The sequence below is a fragment of the Otolemur garnettii genome, unplaced genomic scaffold (genome assembly GCF_000181295.1).
Source record: "Otolemur garnettii isolate 467f Iridium unplaced genomic scaffold, OtoGar3 scaffold00008, whole genome shotgun sequence".
In the NCBI taxonomy this organism is placed as follows: domain Eukaryota; kingdom Metazoa; phylum Chordata; class Mammalia; order Primates; family Galagidae; genus Otolemur; species Otolemur garnettii.
The window spans coordinates 12,112,917-12,118,824 of record NW_003852403.1 but is presented as its reverse complement, the minus strand read 5'-3'; the positions used below and the strand labels follow the sequence as shown (position 1 = coordinate 12,118,824).

General features: G+C 44.3%; 1 protein-coding gene across 2 annotated transcripts in view; it reads right to left on the bottom strand.

Moving 5' to 3' along the window:
• ANXA7 (annexin A7) overlaps positions 1-2,712 on the bottom strand; it is a 30,420-nt gene extending 27,708 nt beyond the window's left edge. The window contains exon 1 of one of the 2 annotated variants that reach the window (XM_003783559.2): positions 2,646-2,712. The gene's annotated coding sequence lies outside the window, so the exon portion shown is untranslated. The remainder of the gene's footprint in view (positions 1-2,645) is intronic. The other variant, XM_023509539.1, reaches the window with a different exon arrangement.
• Between the last annotated feature and the right edge of the window lie 3,196 nt (positions 2,713-5,908).

Here is a 5,908-nt window from a genome sequence, read left to right as displayed (position 1 = left end):
CAAGGCAGGAAGATTTTAGACCAGAGTGGGCAACATATCTGTAAAATGTGGCATACAACTTCTAAAATCCTAAATTCTAAAGTGATGCCTTTGTGTATACTAATGAGTTGACTAATGGGTAGGGTGACCAGATTTTAACATTGGTAAAGCGGGACAACATGGGGTGGGGGGAAGGGCAGAGAACGGGGAAGGGAAGAGAACAGGGCAGGGCAGGGCCTGACAACAATGCAAACTTTGATACGCAGTTCTCAATAATCACTTCTCAACAATTATTTGTTATTATTACAGTTTAACATTATAAAATTAACAAAAACAATATAAAACTCACATCCTGGCAAAATAGCCACATGGCAGCTGAACCATATATTCCCTTACTGTTCTCCCATTCTTTCCAAAAATTGGGACTTTTTTAAAATGCCGCAGGACGCGGGACAAATTGTTCAAAAGCGGGACTGTTCCGCCAAAAGCGGGACTGTTCTGCCAAAAGCGGGACGTCTGGTCACCCTACTAATGAGTGGCATCCCCTAGGTAGCTTCAGGACAGGCTGATCAACAGAAAGTCCAGGGTAGGCTTAGAGGGTTAAGATTATTCATTACAACATTATTTGTAAGAGGAAAAGGTTAAAAACAATCTAAACAGCCATCAATCAGGGAGAGGTGAAATAGATTACGGATATCCCATACAGTGAAGTGTTATGCAGCTATTAAAAATGATGCATAGCCAGGAGTGGCTCACGCCTGCAATCCTAGCATTTTGGTAGGCCCAGGTGGGAGGACTGATTGAGGTCTGGAGTTCCAGACCAGCCTGAGCAAGAGTAAGACACTCTCAATCACCACCACCACCACCACCACCACCCCCATCTCTACAAAAAGTAGAAAAATTAGCCAGACGTGGGCGCTCGCACCTGTGGTCCCAGCTACTGGGGAGGCTGATACTTGAGCCCAAGAGCTTGAGGTTGCAGCAAGCTATGATGATGCCACTGCATTCAAGCCCAGATAACAGAGACTGTCTTGGGGGAGGGAGGTGTCTTTTTACTCATTGAAACCCATCTCTAACACATAAAAAGAGAAAGTGAAAATTGCATAGGTAGTCCGCAACCATATGTGTAAAAAAAACACTTATTTTCTTATACATGTATAGAATATCCCTGAAAGAATATCTGAAGTAGAAAGCAGGGCTGCCTCCTGGGAGGAGAGCTGGGGCACAATGAGGAGACTTACTTTTCAATTTATTTTAGTCCTTTTAGAATTAAGTACATATCAACTCCTCAAAAAGTACTTTTAAGTTTTTGTAAAAAGCTAAACAAATCCCAAGATGACTCAACAAATTACGCAACTTTGCCCAAGTAAGATTATACTGGTGAACCAGAGATTTTCTTTTTAACATTTTGTCAGCAACCACTTATAAAAGACAAGAAAATCATTCTTGGTTCTCTAAACCATCTCCACCCAGTGAGTCAGCTAGTAAAAGGGTTAGGTCTCACTATGGGTGTGTCATAGATGGCATGAAGCCTAGGACTATACAGGAGGCAGCTGTTGCAAATTTATGGGGGGAAATAACACAAAACAGGAAAGGTGACTGAAGATGGGCATCAGCAGATAAGATTATCCAAAATTGGCCTCTAGGTTTGGAAGGACCATTTAAATTAGCAATTTGGATAAGGAACGTGGGGACACAGTTAGTCCTTTACAGGCACAGGTAGGCTGCCGTCCACCAGACAGGACTGAATGATGCTTAAGTTTGCAGTGGCCAAAATTACCTCTTTCACCTGCCTTACCCAGTGCTTGAAACTCCTTCCTTGACTGACAAGTAACTCATTACACTCACTGCCTAATTAGGACAAGCAATTTTAGCAGATTAGCTCTTTGTCAGCTGGCCGAAAATTAGGGTCCCTGTGGGCCAGCTCCTGCTCTGCACTGAGTACTTTCACTTCTTTTCAGCTTGTAATAAAGCCCTTTGTCCACCTTTAAAAAACAAAAAGGACAGTCGGAACATATAGGCTTCATTTCTGTCACTTTATGGTGGACACCCATCAGCACACGTTTGCTGGAGTAAGGGAACTAGAATCAAATCTGGAAAGCTATCCTAAAAATAGTTTCCAAGAATTGTAAATGTGAGCAACCTCAAGTTTGTGCAGTCAGCCCTAGAGTTCACCAAGCACAACACAAATTTTCTAAGTTTCCCTAAATTTGCTGTGTCACTGAAAATCTAGTCACCCGCCAGCTTTCGGTACTACTCGCTGGTTTCCCTACTCAGCCTTCCTTAAAGTCGCTTCAGCAGAGCTACCCTGTGGCCTCAGCCCTTCCACCTGTGGTCTACCTGCCTGAGGGCAGGGCGTCAAAGGTGCCTTGGATCTCCGCACAGCCAAAAGGCACAGAGGACAGACCGACAGGACGTCCTGGTCTTCCCACACGTGTGACCAGCCTCCTCACTCGCCTCACCCCAGCGACCCCTCTTCCCTTTCTATTCCCCCCTCCCCGGCAGCCTAGGTCCCGAGACGCGCACACCCAGTCGCCGCCACCCGGAAGACGCACACGGCCCCTCCACTGCGCCAGGGCACTGGGCACGCGCAAGGCCCCGTAGCGTATCGGGGGCGAGGTGAGCCAGGCGGACAGGAGGGGAAGAGAGGGGACACAGTTCCTCACCTGACCCCTGGAGCAGCGTCACAGCCCAACCCCGTAGCCCGCAAGATGGAGCCGGGGCGGGCCCAGGGTGGGCGGGGCGCCGGGACAGGCAACCAATTAGCATCGCGGCCGCAGCCGGGAACGCCCCGGCGCGCCAGACGGGGGCGAGGGCGGGGACTTTCCCCTTGTCTGGTCCCTCAGTCCCGCCTACGGGAAAATACCCTCCATTGGGACCGCCCAGCCGGTCCCCGGATCCTCGCCCAATCCCTTTTGTGCTCTCTCAAGTCCATGGCGAAGTAGCAGGAGTTCTAGGGGTGGGGGAATCCCGGAGCCTATTCAGTGGTTGACTACCGAGGGCCTGAGACTGGGAGGTGGGGGCAGCCTCCCTGCCTCTGAAATGCGTCCTCTAAGAACAAAGCATTTTTTTAAAATTGGCTTTCTGAGAAATTAATATTTACTGGGAATTTTAGATACATCAACTAGAGATGAACTAATCAAAACCACTACAGAAGGGAGTTATTAGGTGATTCAAGGCTCCCCTCACGCGCAACCGCATTAAATACACATTAGCTTTAAGAAGGGCAACTACAAGGGCTCGGATTAATATTTTAACTCAGAATTGGCATTCCAGAGCAAAAAGTAGTGGTTCCCAGAATGTACTTCCCAGATTAGCAACACCACCTGTAAACGTGTTAGTAATGCAAATTCTAAGACTCCACCTTAAGACCTCCATCAAACTCCTGCCCAGTAAACCTGTTTAACAAACCTTTCAGGCGGTTCTAATACACACTAAAGGTTGACAACTCTCAATCTATTATTATTTATGCTTTCTACACAAAGCTTCCTCATAGAGATGGAACGAGATGGATTACCATTTAAGTGGGAATAGCAACATAAACGTGGCCCCCAAACAGGAGTGAAATGTAAAGTACTTAAGGCACCTAGTTGTCAAATTTAAGAATGGTAGACAACACTGCAAAATGCTCTGGGTACCCGAGCTCCCAATAGTCCGTGTAGCCAGCCCGTAACAGGCCTTTCTGTCCTTCCTGCCCCAGAGGCCCCCAGAATTAAGTATTCCCTTAGAAGCCTGCCCTTACTACTCTGTTTACATCACTCCCTTGGTGAGCTCATCCCCAACCCCTCCCTCTCCCTTAATTATCACCATAAGAGGATATTTTCTAAATCTCTTGCTTTCCAGCCAACTTTCCTGAAGTGTAGGCCCAAATATCCAGGTGCCTGTTCAGACACTACCACTTCATTTCCCATTTCCTTTCAGCTTGTCTTTTCCTGGCATAAAGGACACTCCAGGGTCAGAGACTCTTTGCTCTGGCTTCCTCTGCTTCGAAACCACTGCCCACCTTTTTGCAATTATTCATCTATTTAGACTTGAGTCAAAAATTGCACGTTTCCCTCTTGCTCTAAGAAACTCTTCCTGACCTTCTCTTTTCCTTGCTTTCCCTTGGGTAGACTTAATTACAATACTGCCTTTTTGCACCCAATTGGGCCTTTTAACAGATGTCCACTGTGGCATTTAACAGTGAAGTCATAGCATGTGAGCATAAACTTAGCAAAAACAAGACAAAATACTGCTAAAGGCCATGATATGTTCCAACACCATGTCAGATCTTAGTGTTTAAGTATACATACTATTTTTGTACTGTTAGAACAGTAATGTTGTCCTTCAGGGAACACTTGGCAATGTTTGGAGATATTTTAGGTCATCAAAACTAGGATGGGAGGGGTGGCGCCTGTAGCTCAAGGAGTAGGGTGGTACCGGAGGTGGTGGGTTCAAACCTGACCCCAGCCAAAAACTGAAAAAAAAAAAACCTAGGATGGGAGGGTGTTACTTGCTTTTAATGAGTAGAGTCAGAGATGCTACTAAGTATCCTACAGTGCTTACACTGTTGTAGGATGCTATCAATGTCATACCTGTGGCTCACAGGAGTAGGGTGTTGGCCCCATGTGCCAGGGGTGATGGGTTCAAACCCAGCTCTGGCCAAAAACTGCCAAAAAAAAAAAGAATTATTCAGCCCAAAATGTCAACAGCGCTCAACTGTTAAAAAACCCGAAGTCAGAGTGATCTTTCTAAAGAATAAATGTCATTCCTATATTAAACTTCTTTAGTAGGTTTCCCCTGAAACCAGAATAAAATCAAAACTTTAACAGGTCATATTAGGCTCTACATAAGCTAGTCTGTGCCTACTTGTTTCATCTTACCCCTTTTCACCTTCCTTCTCAATTACAAAGCTCTGGTCACCGTGGCCTTTTGTTTAAACATACCAAGCTTGTGACCTAACACACCAGAGATTCTCAGGACGTTGCTCTTACTATTTTTTCTACTCAGAATATTCTCCACTGTGTCATCTCAAATGTCATCTCTTCAGAGAAGTACTTTCTGATACAGCATTAGTAGCTGCCACTGCCACCAATATCACTACCAGTTATATACTCATTACTATATTTAATTTTCTTTATAACACTTGAAAGTATCTGAAATTTTGTGTTTACTGTTTATTTCCTTCATTAAAATGTTTAGCTCCTTGAGAAAAAGGATATCTCTACAACCCAATAGTAAGTGTTCATTAAATAATTAATTATCAGATGGACTATAATAGGGTTCCTAAAACAAAGCCAACAACATCATTTGGTGATCAACTACAGATTTCTTTCCAACACTGGAGGAAAAACTTGACTCTGATAGACCTACTGAGAGGGCCTATGGGAGTATTATCCTAAGGGATTGTCAAAGATAGCTTTGAAAATATTTTTTTACTTCATGTACTGACTTTATTTTTGCTTCTTTTTTATTGTATGTTATTTTTACATACTGACTTTAGAAAACATAACTATTATATTGTCCTTGCTTAGGGAAGAAGCCATCTTAGAATCATCAGCATTTAGCATGAAGCTAGACATATGAACTTTCATGTACTATTACCATCATTCTACTAAGTTGGAAATTTTTGTGTCACCTGTTACCGTGTAGTTTCTGTCTCCTGAGCAAACTCTTGACAGATACACACCCTTTATAAGTCACTGTGAGTAACCCTATCCTATAGATTTTACTATTGTTTGATCTACAAAGTGTCATATCTACTTACTTTACTTATAGTTAGAAATTACAGCTTGATGAAAATATTTCAAATTGTATATGAGGCTTGGCACCTGTGGCTCAAGTGGCTAAGGTGCCAGCCACATACAGTTAAGTTGGCGGGTTCGAATCCAGCCCAGGCTCGCCAAACAATGATGGCTGCAACCAAAAAATAGCCGGGCATTGTGGCGGG